Source organism: Schistocerca cancellata, chromosome 5, assembly GCF_023864275.1.
Source record: "Schistocerca cancellata isolate TAMUIC-IGC-003103 chromosome 5, iqSchCanc2.1, whole genome shotgun sequence".
Classification (NCBI taxonomy): Eukaryota; Metazoa; Arthropoda; class Insecta; order Orthoptera; family Acrididae; genus Schistocerca; species Schistocerca cancellata.
In genome coordinates this window covers 375144459-375168661 of record NC_064630.1, presented here as the reverse complement: position 1 = coordinate 375168661, position 24203 = coordinate 375144459, and the positions used below count along the sequence as shown (strand labels likewise).

Here is a 24203-nt window from a genome sequence, read left to right as displayed (position 1 = left end):
GGAAACATGGGATATGCGGAAGTTTCAGAAGCACGACAGTTGCTTTCATGTTTGATGCATTGTCTGTGATCATTTCAGTGACTTTAAAATTGATATTATATTTTGCAATAACAGCCTTTACCCAATTCGAAATGTTTTCTGCGGTGTCCCTTTCTTCGAACTGTGAGCATCTAGAAGGTATGACTTCAGCTGACTGTTCACATCTATGAAATGTGCTGCGACTGCATAGAAACTTATGTTATTTATACTTGTCCATCTGTCAGATATAAGGCAAACTGCCTTTGCAGCGGCCAAATCATTTTTAATAACTTGTGATACAATCTGGGCATTAAAAAGTTTGACAATGTTTTTCGATTCAGTAAATTATAATTTGGGCAAAGCATAGATATAAATTTTTTAAACTCTGCATCTTCAACTATAGAGAAAGGATGGTACTCTTTGCAAATCATTTTCATAAGTTGTGTATCTAATGCCATACTTTTGTTTAATGTGATTGGCTTCATAATATTAACAAATCTATTTATGGGTTGTTGCAAATGATAAACAGTTGGAGTTGAGGGGGTCACAAAAGAAGATAAATCAGGACTTGGTCCAGAACCAGATGACAGTGATGGGCTGGATACAGCTTGAGACTCAGTTTGGCTTTCTGGGAGAATACCTTCATTTGAGGTGGAAGTAGATTCGCAAGAAATGATTTCTTGAATTTCTGCATCCATTGATGGCAATCTTGATCGGCTTCTTGACCCACACCGTTCTGCAGGTATTGTTTGATGCTTCGATTTTAGATGTCTCTTCAGGTTTGAATTGGAGCCAGAGGAAATGGAAATTATCTACTGGCAGTAATGGCATTTTCCTTTTTTTTTCCATTTTGGTAAAATGGTTCCATATGTCGCTCCAAATTCTTCTAGGTGAAGGCGATGTAGCTGACATACTGTCCTCCAGTACTGAAAAGTACATTGGAAATTAAAGTATTTACTCTTCAGATAGACCTCTTAAATAGTAAAAACGTAAAATGACAACAAATGCACATGCATTAATATTTGTAAACGAAAATTATGGTGGGGCTGGGAAGTTTTATGGAATTTCAGGGCTCTCTGTGATTTTGGGCCCACCCCTATTTTTGTGTATAATGTAATTTCGACTACACTTTCTATGACTTTAGTGATTATACAGTTTTGATCAAAACGATGGCATGAGGTTTTTTTGAATCTATTTACAGACAGGCCAACAGTATATTAAGTAGTGGCATACCTGTGACTTTGCATGGGCTTAGGAATTGGTAAAAAAACACATTTTAATTCAATGATTTCTTTGTATGGAGTGTAAAGTGTGAAGACCCAGTTGTAAGAATACAACTTGGAGTAGATTTCATAAAATCTCAATAAATCTTTTTTTATGTCAACACGACGGTGCTTTTGCCCCAGCTAGATCACAAGTTCGCCTTGTCATGTTAAATGTACGCATTTATAGTTAAAATATGCACAAAAATATCTAAAACATACACTTAAACAAGGAAAATATCCATTTAAAATGGATGAACCTGTATCTAAAACCAGTACAAAATAGAACTGAAAAACAGGAATCTAACAATGTATTAGGTGCGACTTAACATTACAGTAACATTAAACCAAATCTGATTTGGTTTTAGTTGACCCCATTATAAAAAAATTACCATCTATTTTTCCACATCTTTCAGAAAGGCCTTTCTTACGTATGCCAAAGTAGATTTCACAGTTGGAAAAGTGCCCTCTGCGTCATATTACTGATACTGAAAACATTAGGGCCCTTTATGCAAACCTGCCCAAGATGAACAGTGTAAATTCCCAACTGCATGTTAATGTGAAGGGTTGAGGGCTGTCACCATAGACTACCTGTGGATCTCCGCCTACGCAGGGCACTTTGTATAGTATTACAGGCAAAAGGCATACCCCTCCGGTGGGAGACATCAAACGTTTCTGGTGCCAGTATTTCGGCACAAGCAGCGGCTGCCTGCGAGAGAAATGGAAATCTGCATTGTTGTCGGTTGACGTGGAGGAGGACCGCAGCGGTATTCATCAAAGCTGTGTGGTTAAAGGGAAAGTAGAGCTATCTTGACAGGGCTAGTGTGAAAGCAGTCGTTCTATTAACATTCTAAATCTGAAGACTTTTTTTTCATTTAGCAGGAAACCTGATTTCATTACGTAAGGCCAAATTTTCACAGGGATCATGGTTGGGCCCCTCAAACTGTATCCTCTACAAACCTTTGAATGCAGAGTGTTTCGAAACTGCCCTTTCAAGATTAGAATTGGCGTCAGAGCATGCAATTAATGCTGGTGACGCTAACATAATTTTTCAGTATCTCCACAGTGAAATTCAAGCCTAAGCTTTCTCTTCAAATATGACGCTACTTGCCTACTTCCACTTGGACCTATCCATAATGCAGCAAACAGTTACAGTTTCATACATATATTTGAAACGAAATCTCCAAACAGCGTAATTTATACCTCTCAAACATTAAAATTTGGAATTCTGCTCATGACAATCTGCAAGGGCACAAGAGAGAATTTAGGAGACTACTTCCATTCTGTTACCGGACATAATATACAAACTTGGATTTACTAAGAAAGTAACTCAACTACAAGATAAATATGGCCCACTGGAGATGGAAACCTTACGGGGAAACTTATGCCTTGGCTAACGGATGAATTATAACAGCAGATGAATCTCATGCTACAAATTGAACCTACAAATAGTTTACAAGCAAAAAAGGAAGAGTCAATCAATCTGAGAGAAAAGACAACTCAGGCAAGCTGATACATGAATCTACAAGACAAGCGTTGACTAAGTGCAGGCAAAGTAAAAGCTACAGCGGATCCCATTGTCCTAAACGAATATTTCACAGAGGTGAATAACACTAGCTATGACAAATTCTTTCTTAAGCTGGAAACACTATCGATAAATCCATCATTTTTATCAGATGAGCATCCTCTGTACAGGACGGCATCACAGTCCAAATGATCAAGTTTATTATTGACACAATACTACGCTATAACTACTGCTCGTTACTTCCTTAGACCTAAAGGCTCTTGCCTGGACAACACAGCAGAAATACTCGTTTCCATTAGAGCAGCGCTTCCCAACCTTTTCAGCAGGTGGACCGCTTCTTCAGTCGAAAATCCATGGCGGACCCCTAGTCTGTTCCCAATGACCCCCCCCCCCCTCACAAAGTATCAATAGTCTTTGGTTTAGAGATGAATGAAAACAACTTGAATGTCAATAATTGATATGAAATAGGTAGCGCACTGACAAAGCAAGTTTAATGATGCCTGGGGCTGCATACGTGCCAGCGAGCGCTGTGATTGGTTGATGAAGCTCGCTCCGCGCATCTAGAGCCGTGAGCCGGCGCACAAACGACCCCCGTATTGTTGCGAAACAGTCGATCAGAGAAGCTGCATTCTCCGGCACTAAACTGTGTATGCGTTCTCACTTAGGAACTGCAAAGGCTGCTTGGGAATACGACCTGAAGTAAAAGTACACACTTTTTTCACATGAAAGAAAAATAGTGATGAATTTGATTTTCACATTTTTATTCAATAATTTTACTCATTATTTTACACGATTTGGTGAAGGGTGGCCGCGGACCCCCTAGAAAGAGGCGGCGGACCCCTAAGGGGTCCACGGACCACACGTTGGGAAGTCCTGCATTAGAGTATGATCCTTTCTACTATAAGTGGCATAAGATAATAATGCCTAGTACATGCATAAAGAAGACATATGTTATAATATGTTTGTTAAGTAGCTGTGATGTACTAAGTTTTATAGTTCCCTGACCTGGCCAAGCTACTATCTGATTTTTTATTATGGACACTTGAGTTTACACTTTAATTACAAACAAAACAATAAATGTATTGCAAAATGTGTACACCAATATTTTCCTTGTTTTATACTGCGTAAGGCTATATGCAGCAATTTGGTCTTAAAGTCAAATTTATATACTTTTTTCATATTGTAATACGGATTTTGCGATTTTAGGCGTCTTCAGAAGGAAACGTTCACTTTAAAAATATACAGCTTGCGATGTATTTGTTCCAGGTTAATGAAATTTTAATATGTTATAGCCAAATATATTTTTAATGGAAATCTCAAGATTCAACATTTTCCGATCACCCAAAAAAGTTCTTGATTTTCATAAACTAAATTTTTCTCATCACAGGATAAATATATAACTGCGAGCGTGGGTTTGTTTTGAAGGCCTCTTTCATGGTTGTAAGAAGCTGCAACCACTGTGACCATACAGTGGGATACGGATTTTATACAGAGTGATATTGTATAACGATTGTGAGCGTGTTTGACCGTGAGTTTAATAGTGCGTGCGGTAGGGAAATCAGTTGCTATGTTGTCGCGTTCAGGCGTAACAGTGGCAGCACGGAAGGAATTAACGCCTGTGAGCTTGCTTTGTCTGTGGCTGTTTTTCCCAGCCGCCGGGGGTAGGAAACGGTAATTGACAATGCTGCGCTCCGCCGGACACTGCAAACTGCACGGTCAAACACGCACACAACCACTATCAAATATCACTTTGTATAAAATCCATACCCCACTGTATGGTCGCAATGGTTACAGCTTCTTACAACCATGAAATAGACCTTCAAAACGAACCCACGATTTCTGTTTATATTTATCCTGTGATAAGAAAAAGTTAGTTTACGAAAATAATAAGAACTTTTTTTAGGGTGATCGAAAAATGTTGTAACTTGAGATTTATATTAACAATATATTTGGCTATAATGTATTAAAATTTCATTAACCTTGTACAAATACATCGCAAGCCACATATTTTTAAAGTGAACGTTTCCTTCCGAAGACGCCTAAAATCGCAAAATCTGTACTACAAAATCCACACTACAATAAGAAAAAAAAAATATAAATTTGACTGTAAGACCAAAGTGCTGCATATAGCCTTACACAGAATAAAACAAGGAAAATATTTGTGTATCACATTTTGCGATACGTTTATCGGTTCGCTCGTAATTAAAGCGTAAATTCGAGTGTCCATAATAAAAATCCTATAGTAACAGGAGTTGTCAGGAACCTAATCTGATCAGTTTAAACAAATAAAAATAAAATAAAAACAAATGATGTATATATAACATAATTATGTAATATACATACTGGTATTACTACGAAGAACAATATCCCGTAGAGACGAACTCCGATGCAGAGGCGCTGAGTCAAGCAGATCGAGCCGCGAGCTGTATTACTGCGTGAGCTAAGACCGCTCACCGCAGAGACCAGGAGACCAGAGTGACACCTGAGATGCTTTGCTCAATGCTCTGGCTAGAGTCGAGAACAGTGGGGTGAGCGTTGAGTGGGCGAGTTCCGAGGGTGGGGGGAGCAGTGAACGGCCACCAGTCAGGAAACGTTAGCGACAGCCCCGGACATTTGCACAAGCCCCGCCCATTTACCCCCCTCCACACCTACCCCCCGCCACACCAAAGAAGAGCGCATCAATATGATCTTTGGTAGTCCTCGTCGCTGTCGAATTTTTGGTCGTCGTTTTTTGTGTTACCGCGGTTGTTCATACTAGCAGTGTTGTGTTGTTACTACTTCTTAGCAGTTTGTGTAATACTGTCAAAATGAAACATAGATATGCACTCTCAATAAAGTTATCATACACAAGGTACCTAATCCTGATTGTTGTGGCCAATTGCTGTCAAAACTGATATCTAACAGACATTAAAGTACGATAAGACGCTTTGGAATGACACTGACGAAATTATGTACATATGTTTAACAATAGGCAACTCTAAAGCTCTCAAACACTGAAGAAGAACTCAAAGCAATCTCGTATCTGCTATAAGCAAGCAGTCATAACAGTTCACAAGTAAAAATTCACCCATTACACAGGCAAATAGTAATGAAGAATGTCACTGTATAAATATCTGACTGCTTGCATTACGCAATCCTACATTATCCCACTCTTATATTCTTTAGTCTTAATGAGATAATCAGAAACAAACCAAGACATCGACTTTGCCTTGTTTATGCCCAACATTGACTTTAGACAATCGAGATAATGGACAGCATCCTTGGCGATACTACCAATTAATATTTCCCAACAGAATTTCTTACACTACGCGAGGTGACGGAAATTTGCGCTCACTGCAGTTAACAAATATCATATTCTTTGATATAGTGCAGATAAAAGCTCATGAAATAAAAAAGACAGTGTGGATACCATTTTTATTTTTCATTCTTATTGATGATTTTTCAATGAACATATTTCTAATTCTTTTCACAATGGTACTGGTAAAACTGTATTTCGTAATAAATATTGATTTTCTCCCTTCTTATGACTGGCATATCTGTGATACGAACAACTTTGATGTTGGAACATGCGGCAGACCTTGGGCGGAGCTTAGAAAATGGATTGGTGTGGAGGGGGGTGATTGGGCGGGACTTGTGCACCACCCAGGGCTGTCGCTAACGTTTCGTCCACCAGTCACCCGCTCTGAGACAAATCGTCCGTTCTCTTGCGAGCAGGTTGTTGCAAGTAGTTCTTATGTTCTCCGCTAGGAGGCTCTCTGTCCTGTTGCTCGCATCAACTGCCCAGAGGGCAGGACGTGCGACTGAAACGATTGCCGACGGAGTGCGATGCTAAGTTAAGGTGCGCCAGACACTGCACGTGGCAGAGGAAGCACAGAGACAGCACGGCATATGTGAAACACAAAATCCATTGGGGCACTGAAAAATGCAGGCAGCCAAGGCAGAAGCATGGCAGAGGCCGGCACTGGCTGTGTTGTGTGGCGTGCAGTGTGCTCTGACCAGCAGAGGCCCCGCTGATCTGCTCCGACTCTCTCTCTCTCTCTCTCTCTCTCTCTCTCTCTTTCTTTCTCTGCTGTGGGAAACGTTTGGAGCTACCGTTCTTTTTTTTTGAATCACTGATTGTTCACTACTTTGAAAGATTCAACTCTATGAATCAGTTCAGGAGCGGATCCCCCATCTCTAATACTGCATGTTGTATACTACTTTCGAGTCAGTTTCTATAACTCAGCTTAAATGTTGTAAGAATTTTACGAGTGACGATGTGAGAAGCTTGATATTGTTGGTGTAATGCAGTTTCAAACCCAGCGTTATTGTTATTTTTCTGTAGGTGTACGAACATCCAACAAAGATTCAGTATTGCTCTACATGATGTGTTGTACAAAGCTTAATATTATCAAATGTCGTAATATGAAACTAAGCCGTATGCTAGCAGGGCGGTGTTCTTTACACGAACGCACTGTCACATGCGGCATGTTCATAGTTCCGTGCATGCGTGCGCAGTCAGCTGGTGTGGTAGTGGGGGACGTGTGACGTCAGAAGGGAGCGATCCGCACGCGTGTGAAAGCTCAGCACGATGCATGCACATGTGCTACATTCTTGGCCGTCACTGGTGTACCTTATCAACAACTGTCATTCTTTGCTCAACAGGTTCAGGAGACCTTTGAGCCAGAGCAAAGCGGATGTGAGGAGATAGTTTATCCAACTAGATGGCAAGGAGAGCTGTGTCAGAGAATAGATCGGCGCTGACCAGGGCACGTAGCCGTCTCCAGAGCTGGGAAGGTTTGTCGTTGCCTAGTTGCTTAACATGGAGCACGTGCCGTTTTGCTGCCTCAGTTGAGCATGCAAGCCGACGTAGAACTGTCTTTTTGGCTAGAGTGTACTGGGTAGATGAGACCGGGGCGTCGACCAGGTCAGCAATCAAGTCCTCCTGGTCATGCAGGTGGGTGATGAGGCACAGAAACCTGGTTGACTCGTCGAGTTTGTAACGGTCGAACACTTTGTCTACAATTTTGAACCAGGTTGTTGCTCTGTCGGGATTGAATGGCGGCAACGTCGGTAAGCGTTGTAGAATGTTCGGAAGAACAGGTTGAGTTGAGTTCGTAGGGGCACTGCCTGAATCGAGCTGTTGTTGCTGTAGTATTCCAGGAGAGTGTGCCTCCAGGAGATGTGGCAATGACGGCTGTTTGGGTGGCAGCGTGAAGGTGACATGTTGTGGTTGAGTGCGATCCGTTGTGATGCGGAAGGCCGACGCGGTTGTGACACCGTAATTTGTCGTTGCGGTTGCGGAAGCTCAACACGTTGCGGGTGTGTTCGGATTGATGTGTCACGGAAGACCGACGTGGATGAGGCACCGAGATGCGCCGAGAATGGTAGCGAAACCTCGACTGGAGCCGACGCGGGGGCGACAGGTGAGAAAAAGTTCAAAGTTTGAGAACGTGTGCTAGTCCACGAAAAGCTCGACGTATGATCAGAGCCTGGGCCACCTTTGTTGCAGGGAGGTTGCGGAGGTGTGGGCTGTCCAGAAGCACAGTGTGGGAAATGATTTAGAACGTGGGACAGACTGTGTGAACGATCACTGTTCTTAGTCACTCCACTCAAAATGGTGTGCAGATAAGGTGAATGTCGTGGCACAAAACACTGAGGCATAGCAGTGGGACGGAGGTGGAGGTCAGGCACAGATAACAAGTTATTGTTCCTGTTGCAGGCCGAGGTATCGAAGTAGGAAGGCATGTGCTGATGCTGAACCGAGGTAGGCGTTAACGTGGTCAGATGCTGAGGAGGTAGACCTGTGAACGAAGCAGTTCCGGCCACGTGGCAAGTATCCGTGTGGTACTGCACGGATTGCGGCATGGCAAATCATTGTTCTGGTGGTAGTAGATTGTCCGACGAAGGTTGTCCGACAAAGCATTTGCAGAAAACGGCATTGCACGGAGATCTGTAAGAGGTAACTGCACAGTCGATGAGGGAGGGCACGTGTGGCGAGAACAAAGGCATTTGATAGCCGAAGTCATGCGCACTCCTAACCTCACTTACTGTTGCAGGCTCGGAAACGTCCAGCGAAATCGGTGGAATCATCGAGTGAGAGGCACCGTGTTGCAGTCCTGGCGGGTGTACATCGCCCGCAACACGATGCATGTTGGTCACAAAATCCGGCGTTATTGTTCGAATGCTGTGTCAATGTAATACACGGGATAATAACGGATGCGGAGGTCGCTGACACAGTAAAATGGCGAAAACGGAAGACTATACAACTCGGGGTCACCAGTGAGTTGGATTACCGGGTTGGTTGCACCAATAATCACACCCATTTAGCAATAGTTCATTCATTAACCATAACACATACAAGGATCACAAAGAACTGAACTGAACATGGCAGAACAGCCAACGATTATGCTTAGAGTTCAAGGATGAATGCATATCGATGTTGGTGTCGATTTCATCGGCGCCACATGTCTATCAGGAGAAAATTCGTGGTTCAAATACAATAGGGCTCAGGCAACTGGAGAATCTTATTCTCACCAGCATTCTCTTCCTGATACTGTTATTACAGCAATTATACATATTTTCAGAGACTTGGCTCATCCTGACCTTCTAAGGAAATGTCTGCATGGACAGACACAGAACCCAAGTGAATATTTCAACAGCATAATTTGGAACTGCCTTCCTAAAACTGTATTTGTAGGCATGCATACAATGAAACTTGGAGTTCATGATGCTGAAGGTGAAAAAGAAGCTGGAAGACCTGCTAGAGGCCAAAGAAGGCCATCATATGCAGCAGGATAGTTTTAAATTGTGGTAATATTGGAAAGTGTTGGTACTTAAAAAGCTGGTAAAAATATGATCACTTGGCTGCAACATTGCGATAAAATGAGCATAGCCAATGCAGACAGGTCTGCATCTAATATTGCCAAGAAAGCAAGACAAACATCCAGGAAGGTGAAAAAGAAGCTGGTAGACCTGCTAGAGGCCAAAGAAGGCCATCATATGCAGCAGGACAGTTTTAATTAACTATAAGTAACAAATTTCAAAAGCTTTTCTTTAAAGTCAATTTCCCGCAAACTAAAATTTTCAGTACATGTGCCCCATAATATCAGAAACTATCATAGATAAATGAATGAAATTTTCAGAGACTCTGCATAACATAAAAAGCCACCTCTGGTACTATATTCATTAATATTCCCCCAAGAGGAAGTTTACAAAAAAATATTTTCTGCAGAAAAAACTTGATATTTTTTCTTAATAAATTTAAAAAAGTATTTCTTAAAAAGTATAAAATGGATAAAGTAGAATTTAGTACAGTTGACTCTGTTAGCATCATGTAACATACAGTAAAAATATTAAGGTCCTGCATCAAATAGTTTTTTTTTCTGAAATGGGTCAAATAGTTGCCTAAATTAACATGGGTTCGATAGGCAAGGTGTGGTCCCCTTAAGACACTTACATGCACTGTCCTCCAATATTGATGTCATTTTGCTATGATATTTGGTAGTATTAAGAATGATGGTGGCATTTCCTTTGTCATCTGGTAATATTACAAGATCTTCATCTCTCCGAAGCAAACGGAGCCCCTCTCTCCCCTCTCTACTGATATTATATTTGGAAGGCTTAGCTGAGGCCACAAAGTGACTGGTAATAAGTCTCACTTCGTTGGCGTCGTCCTGTGCAAGATGCTACACTGTCTGTTCTGCACCATTGATAAGATCCACGATGGGTATAGTACATGGTGTGAGAGCAAAATTCAAACCTTTATTAAGGGCCAAGATTGGCTCCTTTGTCCAGGTTCTTGTCTGACAGGTTGATGACAGTGTGTGCTGTTTCATATGATGACTCCGATCTTTGCATAGCTGCAAAACACTCAAATTTCTTTACTTGTTTAACCAGTGTATTGCTAAAATGAGTTCTTTGATGAGCAGCCGTTGTCATATAGACCCGCTCCCAGTCAAAAGGCAAGAGAACTGTAGATAACAAAAGATGGCACTTATGAGGGTAATCCCAAAAGTAACGTCTCCTATTTTTTTTTATAAGTACATAGACCTGTTTATTTCTACAATGGTTTACATCAATTTACAGCTTGAACATTTAGCTATTTTTCAACATCATCACCATTTCTGTTGATGCATTTTTGTATACGCTGTGGAAGTTCTTGTATGCCCATTTCATACCAGCTCGCTGCCATTCTGTTCAGAAAGTTATGAACCTCTTCTTTCACCTCGTCGTCGGAGCTGAATTGCTTTCCGGCCAAAAGTTCTTTTAACCTAGGGAACAGGTGATAGTCACTGGGCACCAAGTCAGGACTATAGGGTGGGTGGGTGATTATGTTCCACTGAAACTGTTGCAGGAGAGCAACGGTTTGCTGAGCGATGTGTGGGCGAGCGTTGTCATGGAGAATGTGTACGCCCTTGCTCAACATTCCTCTTCTCCAGTTCTGAATTGCCCGTTTGAGTTTTTACAGAGTCTCACAGTACCTGTCAGCGTTAATTATGGTCCCAGTGGGCATAAAGTCGACCAACAATACCCCTTTCCGATCCCAAAAACCGGTTTTCATGACTTTACCGGCAGACTGTGTATGTTTGAATTTCCGTGGCTTTGGCAAAGCTTGGCTTGGTCTCAGGTGTAAAGTGATATGCTCAGGTTTCGTCACCCATGACAATTGAGTCCAGAAAGTTGTCCTGTTCGGCTGAAAGGTGGTGAAGAAATGCGCGGGAAGCATCAATTCGTTGCTGCAAGTGGTTCTCAGTCGGCATGCGTGGCACCCATCTTGCGCACACCTTCCGGTAGTTCAATGTTTCCATTAAAATTCTGTGAGCGGTGCTTCGGGAAACCTCAGGAACGAACGTGAAGAGATCATTCAGGGTGACCAGCCAATCTTCACACATGCTTTGCTCAAACTTCAACACTATCTCCTCAGAAATTGATGGTCTCCCAATCCTTTGTTCGTTGTGAATTTCGGTCCGACCAGCGGCAAACTCTCTACACCACTTACAAACATTTTTGACATCCATGCATGACTCACCATACACTTCCATCAATTGGCGATGGATTTCAATCGGCGCAGTGCCCTTTGCGTTCAAAAATTGAATAACTGCGCACAATTCGCGCTTGGCGGTGACGTCCAATGGGAGCTCCATTCTCAAGGGCTGCCAAGCCAAAACTGAGCACCTCAGCACGGTGTGCGAATGTTTACACACAGTGTGTGAAGCACTCTTCATAACAGTGTGACCAACTGCCAAACAAACAGAGTTCTGTATTTATAAAAAATAGGAGACCTTACTTTTGGCATTACCCTATATATAAGACTGCATGTATTAAAATCCAGTTCGTACCTTGTGTCGCAACCTTTCTTTGATGATCGGCCACCTGGTCTTCTTTAATATATTCTTCATTCCAACTGACTTGGTATGGTGTTTAACCACAGCAAACTTAGGCACAAACTCCTTGTCGCGACAGCATTGCAGAAATGCCAAATTACTCCACAACTGTGCATATTTGACATCCAGCTTCTCCAGTTGACGAACCTGGCATGCAGTGTCCTCCCCATAGAGCAAAGTAATGTGAGAACGAAGTCTTTCGCAATGGCACTGATATGTAAAACATTCTCAGATTTCTTGCTTTGCCAATTTGGGTGTTACCTCAAATTGACGCGACAAGAAAACCGAGAATGTTATACATATAAGCTCACTATTGTAAACAAATTTAATGTCTCACTATCTTGTTAATTGTGTACCATAAAAATTTAATTAATTAATACATTCTGCATGAAGTGCAAAAAAATTAAACATTCATGTACATGCACCTAATGTGAGAAAACTTCTGTATATAAAATTAGGTAATGTAGTTTCTTATAAAGATGTGTACTGCATGTGTACAAATCTAGCAAACACACTGCTCACATGTATTTGCCTAGTGCAATTTGTTCAACTAGATGATAGACCTAGATGCACCTTTTCACATGCTGTGTATTTACCTAGTGCAATTTGTTCAACTAGATGATAGACCTAGATGCACCTTTTCACATGCTGCTGCTCTCGAGAGACATAGATTGCATGCACACTCTTCATCTAACCCTGTTGTTCATCTACATCTACATCTACATGAATACTCTGCAATTCATGTTTAAGTGCTTGGCAGAGGGTTCATCGAACCACAATCATACTATCTCTCTACCATTCCACTCCCGAACAGCGCGCAGGAAAAACGAACACCTAAACCTTTCTGTTTGAGCTCTCATTTCTCTTATTTTATTTTGATTATCATTCCTACCTATGTAGGCTGGGCTCAACAAAATACTTTCGCATTCAGAAGAGAAAGTTGGTGATTGAAATTTCATAAATAGATCTCGCCACGACGAAAAACGTCTTTGCTTTAATGACTTCCATCCCAATTCGCATATCATATCTGCCACACTCTCTCCCCTATTACATGATAATACAAAACGAGCTGCCCTTTTTTGCACCCTTTCGATGTCCTCCGTCAATCCCACCTGGTAAGGATCCCACACCGCGCAGCAATATTCTAACAGAAGACGAACGAGTGTAGTGTAAGCTGTCTCTTTAGTGGACTTGTTGCATCTTCTAAGTGTCCTGCCAATGAAATGCAACCTTTGACTCGCCTTCCCCACAATATTATCTATGTGGTCTTTCCAACTGAAGTTGTTCGTAATTTTAACACCCAGGTACTTAGTTGAATTGACAGCCTTGAGAATTGTACTATTTATCGAGTAATCGAATTGTTACCATAATTCAAATAATATTATGTATGTTGTACATTTCTGCGAGGACGTGTAATGATACTTGTGAGTCCTAAGTTACACAGTTTAGAATGCTACATAATGTGACCTAAATTATATGCATGAAGTGTTTTTTTCCATGGAGATAGATAAGATTTTAGTACTTACCACTGCAAAGTAAATCACTCACAGAATCTGATTCCTGAAAAAATGAAGAAATTTTGGGCAATTTCTTTATAACTTCTTCCTTCTGTTTATTTCTTTTTTTCATAGCTCCACTGGAGAATCTCTCTGTCTTTCACTCATTTCTTTCACAATTAAACTTATTAATGAACAAATAATCACTAGATTTACGAAGTTTGAATGTCATGAATCTCGTGCACTGATTGAAATTAACACATATAGATTGTGCTTATTTAACTGAAAAGGAGAAACATCGCAATCATTGTTGCCCCTAAGACTTGAGTGAGATTGTGGTAAACATCTTATGGATTTTTGCAAGCACATGTTCGGCCCCATATCATTGATACGATGGTAACTAAGCCCCTGCCTTGCAGCAACTACTCGATATTAAATTCAAGGACGATTCCAGATTGGTATTCTGTGCCACATGTTATAAATGTAAACAATTCAATGGCAGGTGCCACAATATTATCCGTTATTGACTGCACCCACGCATACTCCCAAATTCCCATGGCATCATCTGACAAGCCAAGATGGCAGTTCCCACACCCTTTGCCTTATTTGAATATTGTGATATGTCGTATGGATTGAAAACCATTGTCCAAATGTGGCAGTGTTTCATTCACTAGTGCTCCAAGGATTCTACTGTTTATTCTGTTATACACTGAGGTGACAAAAGACGTGATAGCGATATGCACATATCACAGTAGTATCGTACAAAAGGGCAGTGCTTTGGTGGAGCTGTCATTTGTGGTGATTCATGTGAAAGGATGTCCTACACAATTACGGCTACATGACTGGAATTCACAGATTCTGAAGGTGGAATGATAGTATAAGCTAGACACAAGAGATTCCATTTTGGAGATTGTTAGGGAATTCAATAGTCCAAGATCAAAGGTGTCGGGAGTGTGCCAAGAATACTGGATTTCAGGCATTACCTCTCACCATGGTCAACAGCTTCACTTAATGATCGAGAGCAGTGGCATTTGTGTAGAGTTGGCAGTGCTAACAAAAAAGCAACACTGCATGAAATAAATGCAGAAATCAATGTTGTTGTTGTTGTTGTTGTTGTGGTCTTCAGTCCTGAGACTGGTTTGATGCAGCTCTCCATGCTACTATATCCTGTGCAAACTTCTTCATCTACCAGTACCTACTGCACCCTACATCCTTCTGAATCTGCTTAGTGCATTCATCTCTTGGTCTTCCTCTACGATTTTTACCCTCTACACTGCCCTCCAGTACTAAATTGGTGATCCCTTGATGCCTCAGAACATGTCCTACCAACCGATCCCTTCTTCTAGTCAAGTTGTGCCACAAACTCCTCTTCTCCCCAATTCTATTCAATATTTCCTCATTAGTTATGTGATCTACCCATCTAATCTTCAGCATTCTTCTGTAGCACCACATTTCAAAAGCTTCTATTCTCTTCTTGTCTAAACTATTTATCATCCATGTTTCACTTCCATACATGGCTACACTCGATACAAATACTTTCAGAAACAACTTCCTGACACTTAAATCTATACTCGATGTTAACAAATTTCTCTTCTTCAGAAATGCTTTCCTTGCCATTGCCAGTCTACATTTTATATCCTCTCTACTTCGACTATCATCAGTTATTTTGCTCCCCAAATAGCAAAACTCCTTTACTACTTTTAGTGTCTCATTTTCTAATCTAATTCCCTCAGCATCGCCCAATTTAATTTGACTACATTCCATTATCCTCGTTTTGCTTTTGTTGATGTTCATCTTATACCCTCCTTTCAAGATACTGTCCATTCCGTTCAACTGCTCTTCCAAGTCCTTTTCCGTTTCTGACAGAATTACAATCTCATCGGCGAACCTCAAAGTTTTTATTTCTTCTCCATGGATTTTAATGCCTATTCCAAACTTTTCTTTTGTTTCCTTTACTGCTTGGTCAATATACAGATTGAATAGCATCGGGAAGAGACTACAACCCTGTCTCACTCCCTTCCCAACCACTGCTCCCCTTTGTGGCCCTCGACTCTTATAACAGCCATCTGGTTTCTGTGGGATGTACAATGAACATATCCGTTAGGACAGTGACACGAAATTTTGCGTTACTGGGCTATGGCAGCAGACGACTAATGTGAGTGCCTTTGCTAACAGCATGACAACCTGCAGCACCCTCTACTGGGTTTGTGACGATACTGCTTGGACCACAGATGACTGGAAAACCATGGACTTGTCTGATGATTTCCAATTTCAGTTGATAAGAGTGGATGGTAGGATTCAAGTGTAGTGCAGACCCCATGAAGCCATGTACCCAAGTTGTCAACAAGGCACTGTGCAAGCTGGTGGTGGTTCCTTAATAATGTGGTCTGTGTTTACATGGAATGGACTGAGTTCTCTGGTCCAACTGAATGGTCATTGACTGGAAATGGTTATGTTTGGCTACTTGGAGACCATTTGCAGCCATTCATGGATTTCGTGTTCCCAAACAATGATGGAATTTTTATGAATGACTATGCGCCATGTCGCTGGGCCACAACTGGTTGCGATTGATTTGAAGAACACTCTGGACAATTGAAGCGAATGATTTTACACCCAAATTGCCTGGCATGAATCCTGTTGAACATTTAGGGGACATAAACAAGAGGTAAGTTTGTGCACAAAATCCTGCACCAGCAGCATATTCTAAATTACAGATGGTCTCAGTATTTCTGCAGGGGACTTCCAGCGAGTTGTTGATTCAATACCCAGCCATATTCCTGCACTACACCAGTCAAAAGAAGGTCTGACATAATATTAGGAGGTATCCCACTACTTTTGTCACCCTAGTGTATGGACAATATTCTAGTCTTTTTGCAGTTGTGAGACCACCATAAAAAACTTCTGTTGCAAGTTTTTATATGCCTACAGGATGCTGGTGTTGTAGTCAACAGAGGCAAAAGGGCTTACACTGCCATTCAAAATGTTTCCAGCCTGAAGACATTGAAATATCTAAGAAGACTCTTTGGAATGTTAAATTACTATTGGCAGCACTTACCCCAGTCTACAACATTGCTGGCACCATTAACAAAACTGCTTAACAGAAAACACGCAGCAGGTCAAAAATGGTATCTTGCAAGTGACAGCATTCAAGAAAGGAAAGGGATATGCTGTGTGGGCAGTTATGGTGGCATATCCATGGCTGAAGGCACCAATGCCTCTCATGGTTGGTGAAAGTCAGGTGGCTATGCGGATGGTATGCCAGCATTTAATTGAGGGTGCTTGGCAGCCTTTAGCTTTCTTTTCCAAGCTACTCACAGACATGCAAAGGTCTTGGAGTGCTATTGACAGAGATCTGTATGCAGAGTATACAGAAGTCCAACATTTCAGGGATTCAATCAAAAGAAGAAACTTTATACAGATCACACACCAACTGCAGCCCTATTCAGGGAATTAATGTCCAGTGGTTTACTCAGGTTGATTAGGCTTGCACAACAGACATGCACTACATAAGTGGTAGCAAAAACATAATTGCCGGTTGCCTGTCAAGATATTGCATATGCGTGAAGTTTATATAGTGGCACAACTGCTGCAACCTACACACAAGCACTTGACCCAGAGCTACATGCCCTGCTGGCAGTTTAACCGTGTGGTGTGATATTTTTACATCGCATAACATGGATTTTCCTTCCCTGGGTTTTTGGTGCAGTGTGTTTGTTGTGTTCCACAGTCTGCTGCATCCAGGAGTATGAGCTACTGCACTGCTGCTAACTAAGGAGGTGGTATGTGTCTGGACTGACAGGATCCATCACCATGCCTACAGCACAATTTGGGCACACTCGTGACTATCTGGTCAGGCGACTATCCAACTCGTAGTTGAATGGTTACTGTTATTTGGTAACCATTGTGAACAATTTCACAAGATGGGCTGAGGCCTTCCCAGTCGCTGGTATCACTGCTGCAACCAATGGTGAGGACACTACTCAGGAGTTTGATTGCAAGATTTGGCATGTTCCACACCCATTCAGTAATGGGATGGTGGAAAGTTTCCATCGCACCTTGAAGGTGGCACTGATGTGTAATGAGGTTACATGGATGAGGGCTCTACCAACTGTGTTGTTACGGTTGTGGTCATCCTTCAAGGAAGACATGGAACATACACCGGCACAGTTGGCTTATGACAAAACATTACATCTGCCACTCAAATTGATTTCAAACAAGCCGACAAATATCCTTTCAGTTTTGTCGAGTTTGGAAGACAGTTCTGTGATGACCATGGGTGTCCTTTGACCAACTGCTCTTAAGCCTTACATGGACAAACCCATTTTTGTTGACAGGGACCTGTTCAACTCATCCTACGTGTAGCTTTGTGATGACTGTTCACCCTCTTCCACTATCAGCTCCTTACATAAACCATACAGAGCGATGCAACACACTTCAAGATTCGGTAGAACAAATGTGAGTAGATGGTGTCAAAACAGATAGCTTAAACCAGCTCATCTGGATCTGGATCTGGAGACAGGGAACACAGCAGCTGCCGCTGCCACATCTTCCTGCAGACTGCATACCACTGACAGGTGATGCAAGCGACAGCAGCTTGAATGTCAAGGCATGGGACTCAATAGCTAGGATGCAGAAATTTCTGCTGACAAGGACACTTGCTGGACTTGAGATCACACAACAGTTCCCTGACATCCCTGGAACTCCATGTTTATGTTTTACAAAGAAAAAGTGGGGTGAGGGGTAGCGACATAATGATAGCCAAATAAAAAGTGACTGCAACAGTGATGTGTAGTATAAGGCTGGTTTGATACGTCTGGTAAATTTCCATTAAAGAATGGAGCATTTTTGTTCCACCTTCATGGCTGGTAAGCTCGATTAGTTCCAAGGATCATATAAAGATGTAGTACAGCATACAGTTAACAGCTGTCTGAATTGGTCAGGGGGTCGACTATGACTGAAATTGTAGAACACCAAGCTTCGTGCTGTTATTAAACATTTTCATTTGAAATGGACTGCTGCACAAAGCAAAACAGAGTTGTATGAATTTCACATGGAATCTGCACCACTACTGAAGACCAATTACATTTGGATTAATGAATTTAAATGTGGTCAGACAAGCACAAGGGATGAAGCACGCTGCGGCTGTCCAACTGAGGTTACTACAAAGGAAACCACTGACAAAATCCATAATATGGTAATGCAAGACCCTTGAGTAAAGGTTCGTGACATAGCTGAGACTGTAGGGATATGAAATGAGTGACTGCATAGTATCTTGCATTGGAGAATTAGCTACGAAGAAGTTGTGTGCGAGGTGGGTGCCGCAATTGCTCACAGTTGAACAAAAGCCCATCTGGTACAACATTTCAGTGCAGTGTCTGGTAATGTTTCATCACAATCCACAAGACTTTTGCACCAATTCATGGTTTTTGATAAAACTTAGATCCACCGTTATACACCAGCATCAAAACAGTTGGCAGAGACTGGTACAAGTGCACCAAAGAGGGTAAAGGCCATTTTGTCAGCTGGTAAGGTGATGACCATTGTCCTTTGGGATTCCCAAAGGATAATCCTCATAGATTACTTGGAAAATGGCAGAACCATAACTGTACCCTACTACACTTCACTGTTGCATCATTTGAATCTTGCATTGGCTGAATAAAACCAAAGGGTGGCACACAAGAAAGTGCTCTTTCACCAGGGTAATGCACCATCCCACTCATCAGCAATAACTGTGGCGAAAGTGCAAGTACTGGGCTGTGAATTGGTTTGTCATCCATCCTGTTCACCAGACTTAGCCCTAAGTGACCTCTGTCTGTTCCATAACTTGAAACTTTGGCTTGCTGGGAAGATTTTTTTTTTTTTTTTCAAATGATCATGTGATAGTTTATAGGCAATGAGTATTTTGCAGAGTTTGACAGAAACTTTTTTTCCAATGGGATATAAAAGCCGGAAGATCTCTGGATGAGATGTACAGGGTGGTCCATCTGAAGTTTCGGATGAGATTATCACGAAAACTATACATTGGGTAAAAATAGTGGGTAAGACAAGTTTGTAAGCTCAAAGGAGGACATCAAATGATACTACATGTGACCTCCAGCCCCCGTCCCCTTGTGTGGGGTGGGGGACAACTTTTAAATCTTAAATGGAAACACCCATTTTTTATTGCAGATTCGGATTCTCTATAAAAAAAGTAATGAAGTTTTGTCTGAAACATTTATAAACCATTGACAGATGATGGTGAAATTGAGAAAAGAGTAAAACTGGGGAAGAAATCTGATTTATTTAGAATTATCTGAGAAAGACGCATGAAATCGATAAAAAATGTGCACTAATTCTTTCATTATGCCACATTAAGCTATTTTTATACAAAATGTACTGTATCCTACTTTTAGCATTAACCAGGAACAACGACATGGACATCGTAGAATGATGTTCCAATGGTGTGCTTCATTAGTGTGAGTCCTCTTGCCTCTCACATGTTGGGGTGCTTCATTAGTGTGAGTACCCTTGCCTCTCACATGTTGGCGTGCTTCATTAGTGTGAGTCCCCTTGTCTCTCACAATTTTGGGTGCTATCCACAACGAAATTGTTCAAAACTATCCCAATTTGCTTCAGTGCATAAAGTCAATTGTCTGCGAAAGTTGTCCACAGTTTTGAGCAGCACATCCCATGGTATGGCTGCACACGCTCTTCGAATGCATTGCTCCATACTGTTTCGGATTGTGGGCTGTCTTTCATAAACATTATTTTTTAAATAACCCCACAAGAAAAAATCAGGATATGTTAGGTCTGGTGAACGTGGAGGCCGCTGAATTGGTCCATCGCATCCTATCCACCGACCAAGATACCCTAAATTTAAAATGTTATGCACATTTTTAGCATAATGGGGAGCTGCTCCATCCTGTTGGAACCACATTTGTTGCCTAGTTTCTAAATCAACATCTTCCATTAGTTCTTACAAATTATCACGGAGAAGTTGTACATAAGATTCCCCAGTAACATTCCGGTCAAAAAAATATGGTCCTATCGAGTAACCATTTAAAATTGCACACCAGACCATTAATGACCGTTTGTGTTGATTGTCAGCAGGTCTGTGCCAGTGTGGATTGATAGGTACTAATAATGACAATCATGACAATTTAATTCACCATTGTTTTTTAATGTGGCTTCATCGGTGAACATAACATATCTAAAAAAATCATTGTCACCTCTTATTCATTTCCAAGGCCCATTGGCAGAAATGCACATGTATTTGCATATCTTTTGGTGTTAATGCCTGTGTCAGTGTGATATGATATGCATGATAATTATGTGCCATCAAAATCCTCAAAACAGTTGATTTTGGTATTCCAATTTCTCTCTGAATCGCATGACTACTAATTTTGGGATCCCGTTGAACACAGGCGAGAACGGTAATGGTACGAGTGTCATTTTCATGGTATTCGCGATGTAGGGGTGGACGGTGCATATATCCATTTCAAGTTTGTTGATTGCAATTTCGAATAATGTTTTCGCTTGGATGTCGCCTGTTTGGGAAACGATCCGCATACAGTTGTGCACCTGCAGTGTAATTGTTATGGAATTCACCTAAAATTAACATCATATCAACAATCTCTGTAGGAGGATAGTGAGCCATGTTTCGCTAAAGAACAATTTACTTTCATCAGTTGATGTTTACAGTTCACAATCTGAAAGTGAAGTGATATCTGATCGCGTTGCACTGACCTTTATACTAGCCATAGTTCGCAGTATGGCCACAGTAGTGCCATAGTCAGGTAGGTAATGCAATTGTGAAGAGTTCCCTAATGAGATTTTAATACCATTCCACCTCCCTCCATCAAAAACTGTGACAAGTAGGATACATTTTGTATAAAAATAGCTAATTTGGTGTAATGAAAGATTTAGTGCACATTTTTTATTCATTTCCTGTGTCTTTCTCGGATCATTCTAAATAAATTGGAATTCTTCCCCAATTTTAATTTTTCTAGATTTCAGTGCCACCTGTCAATGGTTTAAATAATGTTTCAGACAGAACTTGATTACTTTTTTATGGAGAATTTTGTATAAAAATAGCTAATTTGGCATAATGAAAGAATTAGTGCACCTTTTTTAATGATTTCATGCATCTTTCTTGGATCATTCTAAATAAATTGGAATTCTTCCCCAATTTTAATTTTTCTTGATTTCAGTGCCACCTGTCAATGGTTTAAAAAATGTTTCAGACAGAACTTGGATATTTTTTTTATGGAGAATCCGAATCTGCAATAAAAAATGGGGGTTTCCATTTAAGGTTTAAAAGTTGCCCCCTGCCCCATCCAAGGGGGCGGGGGCAAGGGGTCATGTGTAGTATCATTTGATGTCCCCCTTCAAGCTAATGAACTTGTCTTACCCACTAGTTTTACCCAATGTATAGTCTTTGAGATAATCTCATCCGAACTTCAGATGGACCACCCTCAAAGGAGAATATGTCGAGAAGTAAAGTGAGTTTCTTATGAAAAAAACCCTTTATCTGTTTTTTTACTGGGCTTATCAAATCATTCTCATATATCTTTCACATAATTTCTTCATCTTTGTTTCTGTGCCTTTGGAGGTTATGCAGTCAGTGTTTATTCATATCTTGGTGATTGTTCAAGGAGTTTTCTCTACACATGTTTGTGTCTGCCTGCTGGGCCTATCTCTCCACAACCCACTGCATTCCTACATACTGAACGTGTTTTTTCATGTTACAATTTCAGCTTTTGCATTCGCAAGTGCCAGCTCACTGTGAAGTGTGTCCATGTGTATTCGTGAGAAACCTAGCATATGCATACAACTTTAGCAGTCAAATGTTGAAAAATGGAGAGTGCTGTACACAAATTTGATAAGAATTATTTTTACAATTACAAAGAATTCTGTGGTGCTAAGCTTAGAGGTGCAGGATTCGCATATGGAGTGAAAAATAATTTGTAGCAAAAATGTCTGATTAAAGATGAGGCCACAAATGAACTGTTTGTGAGATAAGTAAAAGGGTACAATTATGACTGCAATTGACTTATGTAGGAAATAGTGTCCTAGTTAGTATAAATATATTTGAAATGCAAATATTTTGATCAAGTCCCATCTAATTAGGTTCAGATTTCACCTTTGGCCTACTTTAACAAAAAATACAATTTTATTTCAGCATTAATGTGTTACAATTTCCCCTACATTCATATATACTGAAGTGCCAAATAATAGGCGCACATATTCAAATACAGAGATATATAAACAGGCAGAATACGGCACTTAAGTCAGCAATCCCTATATAAGGCAACAAGTGTCTGGCGCAGTTCTTAGATTGGTTACTGCTGCTACTGTGGCAGGTTATTAAGATTTAAGTGAGTTTGAACATGGTGTTATGGTCAGCACACTAGCAATGGGATACGGCGTCTCTGAGGTAGCGATGAAGTGGCAATTTTCCTATACAACCATTTCACGAATGTACAGTGAATATCAGGACTTTGGTAAAACATCAAATCTCTGACATCACTGTGCCCGGGAAAAGATCCTAGAAGAACGGGACCAACGATGACTGAAGAGAATTGTTCAACATGACAGAAGTGCAACCCTTCTGCAAATTGTTGCAGGTTTCAGTGCTGGGCCATCAACAAGTGTCAGTGTTCAAACCATTCAACAAAACATCATCGATATGGGCTTTCGGAGCCAATGACCCTCTCGTATACCCTTCATGACTGCACAACACAAAGCTTCACATCACACCTCGCCTTGGCCCATCAACACTGACTTTGGACTGTTGACTGGAAACATGTTGCCTGGCCGGACAAGTCTCGTTTCAAATTGTATCAAGAGGATGGATGTGTACGGGTATGGAGACAACCTCATGAATCCCTGGACCCTGCATATCAGCAGGGGACTGTTCAAGCTGGTGGAGGCTCTGTAATGGCGTGGGAAATGTGCAGTGGGAGTGATGTGGGACCCCTGTTACATCTAGATACGACTCCGACAGGTGACATGTACATAAACATCCTGCCTGATCACCTGCATCCATTCATATCCATTGTGCATTCCGATGGACTTGGGCAATTCTAGCAGGACAATGCAAAACTCCACACAGCCAGAATTGCTACAGAGTGGGTCCAGGAAGTCTCTTCTAAGTTTAAACACTTCCACTGGCCATCAAACTCTATACATGAACATTATTGAGCATATCCGACACGCCTTGCAACGTGTTGTTCAGAAGAGATCTCCACCCCCTAGTACTCTTTATTTATTTATGGACAGCCCTACAGGATTCATGGTGTCATTTCCCTCCAGCACCACTTCAGACATTAGTCGAGACCATGTCATGTCATGGCACTTCTTTGCGCTCATGGGAGCCCTACACGTTATTAGGCAGGTGTACCAGTTTTTTTGGCTCTTCATTGTATGTGTGTTGCAGAACAGCATTCATCCCTGCTGTGGGTTGTGAATTCTTTCAAACACTCCCGGCTCATCTCATCAGTCGTGACACAACTGTACAATTTGCTGATCCAGTTCTTCAACCGTATCAATGGGAGTT

At 41.2% G+C, this 24203-nt stretch overlaps 1 protein-coding gene across 1 annotated transcript in view; it reads right to left on the bottom strand.

Moving 5' to 3' along the window:
• Nucleotides 1-415: 415 nt before the first annotated feature.
• Nucleotides 416-24203, bottom strand: part of LOC126187836 (uncharacterized) — an 85622-nt gene continuing 61834 nt past the window's right edge. The window contains exon 4 of the mRNA XM_049929139.1: nucleotides 416-944. The gene's annotated coding sequence lies outside the window, so the exon portion shown is untranslated. The remainder of the gene's footprint in view (nucleotides 945-24203) is intronic.